Consider the following 16659-nt stretch of genomic DNA (forward strand, 5'->3'; position numbering starts at 1 on the left):
ATTTCTTTCTCCAGTTACAAATCTAACAAATTTACAAATCTAACAAAATTACCATATACTAGGAATTTTTAGGGGCGTCCCAGGTGGTACAGTGGTAGAGAATCTGCCTGCCAATACAGGAGATGTAAAAGATGCAGGTTCAGTCCCTGGGTTAGGAGTATCTCCTGGAGTAGGAAATGACAACCACTCCAGAATTCTTGCCTGGAAAATTCTAGGGACAGAGGAGCACAGTGGGCTCCATTGGGTCGCAAAGTCCATGGGGTCACAAAGAGTTGGACACGACTGAGCACACACACACAGACAAGAATTTTTAACCAGCACACCAGAGTTCTGGCTCCTTATCCCTGACATAAAAAGGAATTGTTTACCTGCCAAAGATCCTTTTGGCATATGAGAATCTTTTTAAAAATTGGGCTGTTTGGTTCTTAGGAGAAAACAACAATCATTTGGATAGTGAATTGTAGCCATTTTCTAATTACAATTAGACTCCTTGGTTTTTTTCAAAAAATTAATAGTGGCTACCATCCTAAATAGCAAATTACCTGACCATAGAATCCTGCCCAATGGACATTCTGAAAATTAAAGCTCCGTAGATGCAGACTGGATTGGCACTACCTTGGAAATTTCATATGCACTCCAGCAACTCCACCTCAGTACAAGTGTTTACATGAGGGCTGTGAAGTCCGGCATGCAATGGTGCTGCACCCCCAACTCCAACCTGGATGGTTAAGGCTACTTTTGATAATCCTCTCCAGCTGCCTCAAGGCAGGAACATCAAAAGGGCACATCAAAGCTCCCAGTCACAGTGGAGAGGAGTGACTGTGAACCGGGTGATGCCTTTTTCTTCAGGCTCCACAACAAATACAAGTCTTCCGGCCTTCCCCCAAGGAGGAGAGAGTAATTTTTAAAAATTCTCAGCTGCCTGCCCTGAGGGAGGAGAGAGACACCATTGTGGCAGGTAGAGGATAAAACCATATCTCCCAATCATAGATTTCTGAGAGTTAGAAGGCTGTACTAACCACACACACATGAAAAGTTTGATCCATGCTTCACTGGTGTGTGTGTTTTAAAATGCAAATAACAAGAGTTGAAAATGATGAAGTGAGCATGTGTTGTCTCACTGACATGCAAGACAGGCAATTAATGAAACTCTGGGCCACAGTATCAGCTGCCTGCTGACTTCTGCAATTGAATTAAAACTATCATAAGAATAATACAAGGACTTGCCCTTGTCCTTCTTGTCTATGTGTTTATTTAATTTTCTGTCCAACTGACTCTCAGATAAATTGGAAACAGCTGCCATTTTTTGATTCAGTAGCTCCATTACCCCCATGTGACATCATTCTGGGCAAGAACACTAACAATAGGTCATTATGTAGCAATTACTTTATTGATTTATGGAAGTTTTTAAGCTCCATCAGGAATATGCACATTGAAGGGGGGGAAAAAAGATCACTTCTGTGCTGTTGTTAAGGAGAAAAACTGAACTGCAGTGGCTGGTATAATGTTGCTCTGATGGGACCTTCTTTACAAAGGAAAACTAAGGGAATCATTCCTGTTTTGTTGATTTCCCTTAAGTAAGAGAGAAATGGGGCAGGATAGTAAAGTTTGAAAGTTAGAGTATCCATAATTGAATCAAGTAGCTAAGTAAACAGATTACTCAAAGGCTGCTGTTATGTAATAGGAGGATTTCAGTGATATAATAGAACAATTAACAAGGTTCAAACTCCCATGATGAATGAACTTTCTAAGCTTACACATAACATATCAAGAATACTGCTGCATGAAGCCAGGCTTGCTTTCTCAATGCAAATGGATATCATAAGACTTCACATTTCAGTATTAAATGCCTGCCTCACACCATTCAGTGGGTCATACTTTTAGCTGCCCATCAGTTTTTAATTAGGCTGTTTTCTTGGGCCTCTAAATATAAATAAGCAGAGTCTCCTCTGTTGTAAACAGCTGACTTTATTTCATGTTCCTCTGGTTTAGGGAACTCTGATCTAGCAATAAAAAATTAAAAAAGGAATTAAGTGCCCTCTGGGTAGTAACTTAACAGTGAGATTCTAATGTGATGAGGTGAACAACAGCCTGCCTATATCTTGAGGGAAATGGTGATTTCTTTATTAAAATCTGTATTTGAGATTTGTTGGCACCTATTGGAGGTTAAGAGTGTACTATCTTGGCTCTTCTGTCAAAGCCCTAATAGAGGAAACATTTGAGCCCAACATCTGGCTTGCCTCTCAATGGGAAGAATAGTTATGGATTAGATGTCCCTGTGGAAACATGTGGAGCTGTCCCTTGTCCCAGATCAGTAGCTTGAGGGTAAGCAAGGATGCTGAAACTTGTGCATTTCAGAGGTAAGAGACAGCATATGATGAGTTTGCGCTTCACTTATCAATGTTTTTCAGTTCTGACCAGACTCTGAAAGGCACTAGGAAATAAATAATTATTTAGGAAATAAATAAAAGTATGAGTTTCCGGGTGGTGCAGTGGTAAAGAATCCACCTGCCAATGCAGGAGATGTAAGAGATGTGGGTTCAATCCCTGGCTGGAGAAGATCTTCTAGAATAGGAAATGGTAACTCAATGCAATATTCTTTCTTGGAAAATTCCATGGACAGAAGAGCCTGGCAAGCTACAGTCCATGGGGTTGCAAAGACTCAGACATGATGAGCACGTACACATCCAAAGAATAGTAGTAAGTGATCCTGTTTAGGAAGTTCATCTTTTTAACTCATGAAAGTGAAAGTCACTCAGTCGTGTCCAACTCTTTGCAACCCCATGGACTGTATGGTCCATGGAATTCTCTAGGCCAGAATACTGAGGTGGGTAGCCTTTCCCTTCTCCAGGGGATCTTCCCAACCCAGGGATCGAACCCACTTCTCCCACATTGCAGGTAGATTCTTTTCCAGCTGAGCCACAATGGAAGCCCTTTTTAAGTCATAGTAAAGCCAAATTTTAGGAGCCCATCATTCACAAGTCTGGAACCTTATATTCTTAAAATGAATGCCCCCAAAACAATCTTCTGAAAACATTACTATGGGTCTTCCAGGTAGAGAGTTAAACTTGAGGGAAATAATGTCTAATAAATGTTGAAACTGAGTTTTGCTCTGGGGAGGATAGCTCTGGAGAAAGTAAAAGTTAAAAAGACATAAGCCCTGACCTCTGGGGGTTCATAATGCAGTCTCCTTGGTCTGGGTGTACAAATAATATGGACAACCCTATGTAACTTAAAAAAAAACACTGCACTTTATATTAGAAGATCTAGGTTATAATCACAATCATGTTATTAATAAGAGGTGAGATCTTAGATAAGTCACAATTTTCCTAGGACCCTAATTTCCTCAATTGTGAACTAGAGAAAGTGGTTGCATAACATCTAGGTCCCTTTTAGTCCTTACAAATCCCCAGATCCCATAATCATGATAATTCATATGTCACAAAATTTCATGTGCCTCAGCTTATAACTATTTTCCAGCTAACACCTGAAAATGGTAAATGAGTCTCTGTTTATAATTTTAAAAAGCAAGAACATTTTACCTTGCTTATGTACAACACATCTTTCACACATCTGAATGTGCACTTCTTATATTCTTTACAAGATGGCTTAAATCCATTAACTCTTTATCAGAAAAACATTTGCAATGAAAGAAAAAAGCAAATGTTAACATAAAGCTTTTTGTGTTGAAACATCATTTCTGAATCACTAAATTGTTCCTTCTTGATAACTGGTCTTTGAGTGATAGTTACAGGCTAAAAATATTAGGAAAATGTCAGCTAAAGAGGATGTTTCATTTGGAAGGATATAATTCACTGAGATCTTTTTGGAAGAGATAAATCTGAAGCCAAGTCTTAAGAAAGTTAAGGGCACAGCTTAATGAGAAAGAAGGGGTGGTCGTTCCATGGGACTGTAATAGCAACAACAAAGAAGTGGGCATAACAAGGACACTGAATTTTGTGAGGTAGAGGGAATGACTATGTCGGAGATGGGAGTTGTATGCACACACCGTGTAATAAACATGGGCTGGAATGCTGTTAGCATAGACAAATGAAGTTTACTTTGATTCTGGGAGGGAATACATGATTAAAATAATATCTAAGGAAGACTGTGTCATTGGCTATGCAGTGAGTAGGCTGCAGAGTAAAGGGATTACAAACAAATAATACAACCCAAAGAAAGTAACATAATCAAGGGATGAAGCTATAAAACTCTGGACTAAGATAATGACTATGAAAATGGAAAAGAAGGCTCAAATCCAAAAATACCAGCAAGAAGAACTAACACGCTATGAGAACTGACTTGATATGTGATAACAAGTAAGACTGTTTTCAAAGGAAGTAGTAAAAATTAACTACCAGATGCATGTCCCAGTGAATTCATTGGTTAGTTGAGTCATTGGGAAAGGAACACAGAAGGAGAGAGAATGTTTATTTCATTGAATTCAGGGCCTAAGTGTCCCACTGGAAGCACAGTTAAGTGAAAACATTTAGTTAATAAACAGATATAGAAGAGTGGTGAAAGGTCAGAGCTGGAGCATCATTCTTTCATTGAGCAAACATTTATCAGATACTTATCAAATATCTTTAATGTTCACTATTCTCGATACCAGCAATAAAGAGATAATAGACATAATCACTGTACTCCAGAAATTTTGTCTGGTGTAAGAGACAGAAAATCACTCAGGTAAGCATCTTGCAATCAACTATAGAATATATGGTGGCGGTTTAGTCACTAAGTCGTGTCTCACTCTTGCAACCCCGTGGACTGTAGCCTGCCAGGCTCCTCTGTCCTTGGGATTCTCCAGGCAAAAATACTGGAGTGGATTGCCATTTCCTTCTCCAGGGGATCTTCCCAACCCAGGAATAGAACCCAGGTCTCCTGCATTGCAGACAGATTCTTAACCAACTCAGCTACAAGGAAAGCATAGAATATATAATCAACATTATTTAATATAATCCAAAGGAGAAGTCACAGCCCAGATTACTATGTGACTTTGAAGAAGTAATTTGCAATGCTTCCTGAAACAGGAGATTTCTACTTAAGTGACAAGTCAGGAGGGAGAGAAATCTAGAAATTAAACATACTGGTTAAACATACTGGTATAAAATAAAAAGATAAAATGTGTGCATGCTAAGTCATTTCATTCGTGTCTGACTCTATGCAACACTATGGACTAAAGACTGTCAGGTTTCTATATCCCTGGGATTCTCCAGGCAATGGAGTGTGTTGCCATGCTCTCCTCTAAGGGATCCTCCCAACCCAATGATCCAATCCATGTCTCCTACACCTCCTGCATTGGCAGCCGGGTTCTTTACTACTAGCGCCACTTGGAAAGCCCAAAATGATAAAAGAGAGCAAAAAGGAAGTCAAGGGAATTTACTATTATTATTCTAGTCAATGTTGTATGAGATCCCACTTTGTGCAACTAAAAGAAATGAAAGACACAGGCTGGAAAGAAAATAAAATTGTCTTTATTGACAGGTGATTTTTTTAAAGACTCTACATACAAAATTTTTAAATTAGTAAGGCAATTTAGCAAGGCTACTATACTAAAAATCAAACTTCAGAATTAATGTATGTCTTTATTCTTCTAGCAAAAATTGAAAAGTAAAAAATGTTAATGCAGTATTATTTAATAATGAAACAAATGAAACAAATACCTAAGAATATATATAATAAATTATATATAAGGTATTTGTACTGAAAGCTATAAAACAACGTTGAGACAAAATGAAGACCTAAAGAATTAAGAAATATATCATGTTCGTAGAGTGAAGGAATCAATGTTTTTAATATGACAGTTTCTTTTTTTTTTTTATTATTTTTAAACTTTACATAATTGTATTAGTTTTGCCAAATATCATAATGAATCCGCCACAGGTATACATGTGTTCAGTTTCTTTTCAAATTTATCTGTGCATTTAGTGTAATCAAAATCAAATCCCAGTGGATTTTTGCAGAAATTGCTAAATTGCTTCTACAGCTACATGAAAATACAAAACACCTAGAAAATCACAGAAATCTTGAAGAAAAACAAATCTTGCCCTAACTGATCTTAAGACTTTTACAGGTTTAAAGTAATTAAGACAAACAAAATTAGAACAACAGAACAGAATAGATAGTCTAGGAAAAGACCCATACACGCACAATCTAATGATATATGACAAAAGTGACTGCAATTCAGTGGGGGAAAGGGTGGTCTTTTCAATAAGTAATGTTGCGTTAATTAGATACATACATGAAAAAGAATGAACCCTGACCTTTCACATCATACACAAAAATTAATTCAAGATACATCAAATGTTAAAGAAATGGTTCTAAAACAAAATGCAGGAGATAATTTTTGTGATGTTATTTTTAAGATTTCTTAAATGAAGTGTTAGAATACAATCTTTTTACGAAAAAATTGAAAAGTTGGTGTTCTGAAATTAAGTTCTCAAATTAAGAACTTCCATGTACCCAATACATACAAACATTTAAAGAACTTGTACAAATAAACAAACATTTTTTAATGAAGAAAGACTTGAATATGCACATCAAAACAGAATTGTAAATGACCTATAAACATATTAAGTGTGTTCATCATTGTCATTTCTAAGGAAAATGCAAATTAAACCAAAATTAGGTGCCACTACATGCCCTCAAAAGTTACAAACATTAAGAGGCATTGATAGTATCAAGTACTGATGAACAAAGTGGAACTCTCATACATGTTATTAAGAGACTAAAGCTGTTACACTTATTTTAAAAATTTCTTGGCAGTATAGTAAGCTACACATTTGCATACACTATGACCCAGAAATTCCACACCTTAAAGTATATGCCCAACTGCAATTATTGCTTATGTCATCAGAAGATAAGAATTTCATATCAACATTTTCATAAGAGGAAGGAGCTGGAACGAATCAAAATGTTCATCACTAAAAGAGAGGAGACGTTCATCATCAATAGGACAGATGAATGCATGGTGGTACACTCATACAAGTGGAATATTATGCAGTAAGGGGATAGAAAAGCTAAACGCACACAACAAAATCAATAAACTTAAAACCATTCTGAGCAAAAGAAACCTGATAAAATAAAAACGTATTTCATGATTCCATTTATGTTCAATTCAAAGTAAGTAAAATGAATCTTCCAATAAATAGTGCTAGAGCAACATGAATATCATATGTTTTTCCATTTGTTTGTGTCATCTTCAGTTTCTCTCATCAGAGTGTTATAGATTTCCAAGTACAGGAGTTTTACCTCCTTAATTAAGTTTCTTCCTAGGTATTTATTCTTTTTGATGTGATTGTAAAGAGGACTGCTTTCTTAATGTTTCTTTCTGATGGTTCACTGTTCAGTTCAGTTCAGTCGCTCAGTCGTGTGTGACTTTTTGCGCCCCATGGACTGCAGCACTCCAGGCCTCCCTGTCCATCACCAACTCCCAGAGTCTACTCAAACTCATGTCCCTTGAGTCGGTGAAGCTATCCAACCACCTCATCCTCTGTTGTCCCCTTCTCCTCCCGCCTTCAGTCTTTCCCAGAATCGGGGTCTTTTCAAATGAGTCAGTTCTTCTCATCAGGTGGCCAAAGTATTGGAGTTTCAGCTTCAGCATCAGTCTTTCCAAGGAATATTCAGGACTGACTGATTTCCTTTAAGATGGACTGGTTGGATCTCCTGCAGTCCAAGGGACTCTCAAGAGTCTTCTCCAACACCACAGTTCAAAACCATCAATTCTTTGGCACTCAGCTATCTTTATAGTCCAATTTTCACATCCATACATGACTACTGGAAAAGTCATAGCTTTGAGTAGACGGACCATTGTTGGTAAAGTAATGTGTCTGCTTTTTAATATGCTGTCTATATTGGTCATAACTTTCCTTCCAAGGAGCAAGCATCTTTTAATTTCATGGATGTGGTCACCATCTGCAGTGATTTTGGAGCCCCACCCCCACAAAAAAGTTTCTCACTGTTTCCATTGTTTCCTTGTCTATTTGCCATGAAGTGATGGGACCAGATGCCATGATCTTAGCTTTCTGAATGTTGAGCTTTAAGCCAACTTTTTCACTCTCCTATTTCACTTTCATCAAGAGGCTTTTGAGTTCCTCTTCACTTTCTGCCATAAGGGTGGTGTCATCTGCATATCTGAGGTTATTGATATTTCTCCTGGCAATCTTGATTCCAGCTTGTGCTTCTTCCAGCCCAGCATTTCAAATGATGTACGCTGCATATAAGTTAAATAAGCAGGGTGACAATATACAGCCTTGATGTACTCTTTTCCCGATTTGGAACCAGTCTGTTGTTCATTGTTAGTGTATAGAAATGGAACCGATTTCTGTATGCTAATTTTGTATCCTGAAACTGTACTGAATTCACTGAAGAGCTCTAGTTGTCAAAAATTTGAAACAACTCAAATATCTTTCAACTGGCAAATGGATTTTAAGAAGTGTGGTGTATCCGTATACTGGAAGCCCACTCAGCAATAAGACAGAAATAAAGTTTTGATACATGCTCTATCATAGATAGATCACAAAATAATTATGCTGAATGAAGCAAGACAAAATTTACATATTGTATGATTCCATTCATATAAAATCTAGGAAATGCAATTAACAGTTGTTGGAGGATTAGAGGGAGGGTAGGCAAGCCTGGGAGGAAGGAATTACAAAGAAACAAGAGGAAACTTCTGGGAGTGATGGATATGCTTATTATCTTGATTGATATTTTCACAGATGTACATATGTCAAAACATAAAATTATATACTTTGAGATATTACATTTATTGTCTATCAATTATATTTTTTAAAAGCTATAAAATTTTTACATGAACAAAATTAATCTGGTTCTTAAGAAGGGACATAAGGGAGAATTCTGGTGTGTGTTTTCTATAGCTCAATATGGATATATTATACAAAAAAAGGCCCCAAAAGCCCTTGTATATTTGTATATTTCACTGCTTTTAAATCTAAACTTCATAAAAATAAATTTTACAAAAATGTAGTTGAAGGACTTAAAGTAATGAGCATGGAGTTGAATGTCTAGAACCATAATTGACTTTACAAGACATCCATAAATAAACAACAGAAGAATAAATGGCAAAGCAAAATATAAAAAAATACTGCAAACATAGGAGGAACACTGCTAGGCAATGGCAGGTGACTTTTACTTGGAAATTTTAATGAACCTGTCACAGAGAAAGAAAATGGTCTCTACCCTTCTAGGCACTTCTGGCAATCTAAGACTTCAACTGACATGAGAGATTAATAGGAGAAAGTTTAATACCATATATGCATGGGGGAGACCAAGGAAAACTGAGTAACTCACCAAAATTTGGGACTTCAAAGGAAGGTAATTCACATAGAGATGAAAAAAGCACATGTTTGCTGGGCCATGCAGAGACACTGGGACAGAGTAGACTCTGACCTCTAGGCTCTACTGAGTTTCCTCAGCCACACTTAGACCACATTCTTTGCAGATATCTCTGGTGTGATCTGGAGAAGGGAACAGCTACCCACTCCAGTATTCTGGGCTGAAGAACTGCATGGACTATAGTCCATGGGATCGCAAAGAGTTGGACATGACTGTGACTTTCACTTTCACTGGTGTGATATCCGTATTCTTGGAAGAGGCTCTTTATCTAAATTCTTTTAGTCAGTTAAGGGATGAGGGCAGGTAATAGAAAAGCTTTCTGCTGTTTCTTAAAAATATTCATCCTGAATTAATCCTCATATCAAAGAGACACATTTTGGGGTGGCAAATTTTACTCCCCTCCAAACCCATAATGACCCAGTGAAAAAGCTCGTCTATATTTCATTAATGGAATTGCTGCAGGACACATTTTGTCTGCCTTGTCTTTCACTCTCTGTTATCATACTTTCTTATTTTTAAATCCTCTTCTCTTTTCTACCCAATCCTATTGGATCACACACTAAGCTTTAAATCTTCTCTTGGCTTTGTTCTTTGGCATACAATCTATTTCTCAGGAACACAACTCTGGTCTTTGTCTTCTGTGTTTATGTGGGAAATCATAGGAGAGGAGTTATTTCTTCCTACATAGCCAGCCCTAATCCTATAATACAGGCTCTAGATGAGGTAGGTGTGATTTCTTACCTGCTACTCTCTGATCTTTGTGTAGGTGAGCAGGGGGAAGAGGAGTAGGGAAGAGGGAGCAGGGACAGGACTGAACAGAAAGAATAAAAAACAGTTCAATGGCTGGGAATAAAAGAGCCAGGGTATTTGAATGGGACAAATGATTTGCTATAGATTTTCCACATGGGTCACTAGATTTGCTACAGAGGATCACAGTAACCAAGGAGAAAGCAGAAACACAAAAGAACAACTTTGGAAGAGATAATGGTGAAAGAGAATGGTGAGTAGGTAGAAATATTCAACATAATCATGTAATAAATCTATGAATTTTAGAAACATTTATAGAGAAATCAGAATTAAGGGCAATATTTTTGTTTTAACATGTGAATTTCATGAGTAGGGAAAAGAGAATATTTGGGGAAAGGATTTAGTATTACTTTTTCTCTAAATCTATAGGGAAAGAGTGAGCAAAAACAGGAGCTTGTGTCTCATTTGAAACCCACCAATTTAACTTCTAGTATAAAGTGAAGAGAAAGAATTTTTGTGTCTCCCAGCCTTGTTTTTATTATATAGGTCTCTGGGTATGTGTGTCTATGTGTGTGTCTGTGTTGTGTCTGTGTTGGGGGTCATCCAAATAGGAATGGTTGCCACAGAATTTGAAAGAGAAATAAGGTAATATGGACTGGAGATAGCCACTTGGAAAGTTAAAAGAAAGATCTCAGAACTGCTAGAGAGCTTGTCAGTGTTCTAAAATCAGGAGTACAAAACAGAAGCTTTGGGTTCTGTGGTTCAAAGCAATAGACTTGTCAGTTGAGACAAAATGAACCAAGAGCTCAAAGTACATAGTGTTGGAATTTTAGATGGTCACTGAGAGAAGATTCCCCAAAGTGAGCAGTACTGTAGCATTTAGATAACCTAACACTCTGACTTCTCATAAACTTAGTGTTTAGCAGATCATGCGAGCGCCCACTGGTGCATGGGAGGCAATGGCTGCCAAATGGAGGGTGAAGTACAATGAGAAGTTGTTACATTATTTAATGTACTTCATTTTTGGTCACCTTCCAATTTAAATTATCAACTTGCCAAAGATGGATAAAATGATATGATATGATTAAAATCTTTAAAACTATTAAGGTTAAAGAGTCATTACACATTTTAATTGAAGCAGATGTGAAGTGGCCCTTTCCAAATGTAAAAGATCCATGTATAAACATCACCCTGCTATCTAATGAAGCCAACCTGAGATTCCAATCCAAGAACTTTGTTATTAAATACACACACACAAATACACACATATCATGTACATACGTATTTATGTATAGCAAGCATGCTGGTGAGTTGAAAAAAATTCCTATGGCATAAAATGGAGACAAAAGGAAAGATGGTACATGAGAGGAAGGAAAGGAGGGACAGGGAAAGGGCTAAACATTCCAACTGAGATGGCTAGTCTTCAACAAGTTCTGCCTCCATCCCAAAGCCATATTTACTCCTTTGTGTAGTCCCTCACCTTGAATCTGGGCAGCCTCTGTGACTCACTTTTGACTCTTAGAATATGGCACAGGTTAGCATCTAATGCCGTCATAAGAAGTCTTGTAGCTTTGGCTTGGATTTCTCCAACTTTCATCTTTGAGATGCTTCCTCTCACAGCCCAGCCATCAAGTCATATGCATAGACCACAAGTAAGTGCCCCAGTCACCGTTACCTGCTGATTTCCCAGGTGAAAAACAGCATCAACTCTCAGCCACCTGAATGAGTCAGCTCAGAAATTTCAGTCCAGGCTTACTCCTAGACAACATCAACATCCAACATCCTGTGGGGCAGAAGAACAGCCCAGCAGAGCCTAGTCAACTCACAGAATTGTTAAAGATAATAAATTGATTGCTGTTTAAGCCAGGAAGTTTTTTTTAAATGGTTTATTTAGCAAAATTAGATAACCAAAATGATTGACTAATTTCTTAATGTGAATGCACACCAGTTAGATACTACTGTGTAATAACTAAACCACAAATTTAACTGACTTAAAATAGAGGAATCATCCAACTCTTTCTTAAAGGGCCAGATAGTAAGTATTTTCGTTTTTATGGACCAGTCTCTATCCACACTCAATATTCAGCTCTGCCATTGTAGTGCAAAAGAGGCCATAGACAAAACATAAACAAATAGGCATGTCTGTGCTCCAATAAAACTTTACAAAAACTGGCAGCTGGCCTCTGGTCATAGTTAATCAATCCCTATTTTTAAAGCATGTATTATTTCTTACAATCCTATAGGTCAGAGGGATGTTTCTGCTGATCTGAGACAGGTCTCGGCTTGGCTCGTTCATGCACCTGTCATCAGCTGGCAGGTTAGTTAGGGGGCTGGTTGGTCTATGATGGCCTTATGTACATCTGGTGCTTTGCTGGCTGCCAGCTGGAGTCACAGGGGTGATTGGGCCACGTGTCTCTTATCATCCATCAAGCCAGCCTAGGCTTGTTCACAAAGTGGTGGCAGAACTCCAAGAAAACAAGCAAAAGCTCAGAGTCCTGTTGAGGCCTAGGATCAGAATTGGCACATTTTTACTTCTATTTTATTGGCCAAAATAAGTCACAAGGTCAATTCACATTCAATGATAAGAGAACAGAATTACCCCCTTGATGGAGGGGTTCTAAAGTCATGATGCAAATGGTATGGCTATAGGTAAGGGTGGAGCACTGGGCCATTTTTGCAAATCGTGAGGCTATGAATATGTGAAGCTAAGAGATAAGATTCTAACGGGAGTTGGTTCACTTCCTTTATTTATAAAGAAAGAAAATAAAACCTAGGACTAGGGATCACCTCACCCAAGTCATTCTTGCTAGGTAGCACAGCCCTGGAGTTACTTACTAATTGTGTGTATAACTAGGAGGTTATGGTTTTCCTGACCCCTTAGAATGTCTATATAGGGCCTTCAGTGTTCCTAACACAATTCTGAAGTTTCTTTTCTACACACAAATCCCAGTCAGGTAACCTCTACCTCAAAGTCCCCAATTCTAGTAAAGGTACACTTAGGATGGGAAATACTTATTATCTACCAAGATCCCTTAAAAATCCCTCTTATATTCAGAAAGTCCTTATTATATGTTTAGAATCTTAACTCCTAAGTTAGCATATCTTCCAGCCTAAAATGCCTCCAAATATCTGTATCATTTGGTCACATGCCATAAATGTGGAGTAGACTGGTAATAACAGGTCCAGTGAGAATGACTCTTACTCAAACAGTTGAGCCAAGACTTGCTGTAAACACACTTAGAATGAGATGACTACAGGCTACAAATTACTCACCAGCTGCCACAGTTATAGGCAAAATCCCTACTAGTCAGTTCATAATCCATAGGGACTTATGAGAATGTTCAAGCTAAATCCTTCCCTTCTATTCTCAATTGCTATGCTGTTGGAAAAACAGAAGAATTATCTTTCCCACCCTGACTTAATGGCTTCTGGTAAGGATACAGCCCTATATTAAGTGCAATCTTCTATTCACAATTTAATAGGTTATAAAAATAAAGTTTTCTGCCTAGCTTTACCCCAAGGACCAGATTGACTTAAGCCAGAGCATATGTAAGAAGAAGCTGGGTCCCTGACTCCAGGATCTTACATTACAATTTGTCCTAGAATCTGGACTATACCCAACCTAGCTGCTGCAAGTCATTAAGTTAATAAGTTACTCTGATGTCTATGTTTTTGTGACTCAAAAAATTCTAACATTCCTTTGTGGCTTACTTGTAAGTCAGCATTCTAGTGTATCTTTGTCTCTACATCAAACACCTTTTATGTAATTCAAAACTTTTCATTTAAGAGTCAAATCTAAATCCAATATTAGGCAACAAAATTTTCCTACTCATAATCTGAAATGAATCCTCATGCCACGATAAAAAACTGAACCCTGAGGCTCCAACAGAAGTAAGATTCTGAATGTAGGATGCACTAATTCATCATTGCTATGGTGGTGGTGGTTTAGTCACTAAGTCATGCCCGACTCTTGTGACCCCATGGGCTATAGCCCACCAGTCTCCTCTGTCCATGGGGTTTCCTAGGCAAGAATACTGGAGTGGGTTGCCATTTCCTGCTCCAGGGTATCCTCCGACCCAGGGATAGAACCCGAGTCTCCTACATTGCAGACAGACTCTACTAACTGAGCCACCAGGGAAGCTTCATCATTGCTATCTTATGGCTTTGGGAGGTATCCTATGGCATCACCATTCCTGATCATTTCCCTCCACCTCTGTACAAATTTTTATTTTTATTATTTCTTTACTTGCCCACACTGTGCTGCATGTGGTATCTTAGTTCCCTAACAAGGGATTGAACCTTGCCCACTGCACTGGGAGTGCAGAGTCCTAACCACTGGACCACCAGGGAGGTTCTTGCCAAAGCCTTTAAATCCTAGCTTCCCCTCATCTTGGCACTTGGTTTTTTCTTTTTATTCTCTTTGCCTCCACTTGTATGAACCTCATATCTAGGCAAGTTTTGTGCTCAGACTCATGCTCTTCCTTTAATAAAATGTTTTTTGTTACCATCTCTGCCTACTAACATTTCACTTATACTACATAACACTTGATTTTCCCTGATCAAATTGGATCACTCATTTCATTAAGAATAAAAATTACTGTCTGTTTTGTAGGACATTATTCTTCTTTTTGTGTTTGTTGTATGGTGCCCCCTTTTCTCTCAGAAAGATAATTTTCCTCTAACTTAAGGTATGCCTTTAGTAAATCTGACACAGACATTCAACTTTCTAAGGCAAGATCTGCAAAGGGCCCCACTGTAATACCTAATCCTTTCTGTTGATATAGCAGCAATTGTACCAAATCCAGCAATAAGAGTCTCATGGGGGAGCAGAACACACATTTCCACAATCATGTAGGAAGTGTAAAGGCAAAATTGTTAATAGCCTCCCTAGGGTTTTATCTCTTGCTCTGATGCCTTCCATGATTTCATCATGGTTTAAGTAAGTGAAATATCTCAATTCAGGTTTCAAGCATAAAATAAAAATAGTGTGCTTTAGTCATCTTTTCCAAAGCCTGGTTTTATTATTAAGGTCTACAAGTTTCTTTCGTATGTAACCTAATTACATGACTGTATCAAAATTCATTTCTAAGCCAGGTAGTATTCCCATGCATTTTGTTACAATGTTATAATACACATAATGTTATAATGTTTTAAAAACAACTCCTGGTACAGAAATATCAAATATTATATATATTTTTATTCCTTTTTTCTCCAGTGCAAAAAAGGCCTATTTCCTTTTTGAGCAATACACTAACTTCCTTAGTACAAATATTTTCCTTTTTTCAGCCAAATTATGTCACATTTCTTTGAGATTATGAAACCTTTATGTCTGCAAAACTGAGAGGAAGAAAAAATTCAGTGGTCCTATTGTATTCACAAAATATATACAACTAGGCTTGGAGAAGGAAATGGCAACCCACTCCAGTATTCTTGCCTAGAGAATCCTGTGGATGGAGGAGCCTGGTGGGCTGCTGTCCATAGGGTCACACAGAGTCAGACACGACTGAAGCGACTTAGCAGCAGGGTAATTAAATACAATATCTAGAGCAACAGTATTGGAACAAAATGTATGCAAATGCTTTTGGGTACATAATTGTGTACTTCACTGATGCTTGCTTTTTTAGTTTTTAACTTTACAATAGTAACTAAAATCAAATTTAAAGAACTGATCTCATATAATTAATTAACTTTGTCCCATTCTACAGTATCTTCCATTTATTGAGTACCTTCACTGGGTCAGTCATCATGACATGACTTTCTATATCTATCTCAAAAGGTACTACATCTGGTCTTGTATCTGTACTTGTTCTTTCCATAAAAGGTACCATCCTCTGTCCAGTCGGAAAGCAAGATATATGCTTGTTTTCTCTCTCACTGCCTTTATTTCCAGTTCATACCAAGTTCTATGAATTTTATTTTCTAACTCTTATCTAGAATCATCTACCTCTTTCTTCTTTCACTGCCATTTTCCTCTTTCAAACTGAAATCATCTTCAACCTAAACTGCTGAAAAACAACTAACTAGTTTTCTTGTATTAACTCTAGGGTTCTCTCCTTTTCCACTCTCCACCCAAGTGTCTGTCCTAGTTTTTGACTATTTTTTAGCAGAGTAGTTTGTCTTCATACTGAATTTTAGGAGTTCTTTGAAGTTCTGGATATAAGTGTCCCTTTCAAAATGTACAGCCAGTTCCTGGTAAAAATAGGAAGTCAATGTTCCTTGTTGAATCAGTCAGTTCAGTTGTTCAGTCATGTCTGACTCTTTGCGACCCCATGGACTGCCCCACACCAGGCTTCCCTGTACTTCCCCAAGTCCCGGAGCTTACTCAAACTCATGTCCATCAAGTCGGTGATGCCATCCAACCATCTCATCCTCTGTCATCCCCTTCTTCTCTTGTCTTCAATCTTTCCCAGTATCAGGGTCTTTTCTAGTGAGTTAGTTCTTCACATCAGGTGGCCAAAATATTGGAGTTTCAGCTTCAGCATGAGTCCTTCCAGTGAATATTTAGGATTGATTTCCTTTGTGATAGACTGATTGCAGTCCAAGGGACTCTCAAAG

The 16659-nt window shown here is 37.8% G+C and overlaps 1 non-coding gene across 1 annotated transcript; it reads right to left on the reverse strand.

Moving 5' to 3' along the window:
* Positions 1–14382: 14382 nt before the first annotated feature.
* On the reverse strand, positions 14383–14454 carry TRNAG-CCC (transfer RNA glycine (anticodon CCC)). Its single transcript has one exon. It is a non-coding gene; the product is annotated as a tRNA-Gly (tRNA).
* Positions 14455–16659: the final 2205 nt, after the last annotated feature.

The sequence above is a fragment of the Bos javanicus genome, chromosome 5, assembly GCF_032452875.1.
Source record: "Bos javanicus breed banteng chromosome 5, ARS-OSU_banteng_1.0, whole genome shotgun sequence".
Taxonomy (NCBI): Eukaryota; Metazoa; Chordata; class Mammalia; order Artiodactyla; family Bovidae; genus Bos; species Bos javanicus.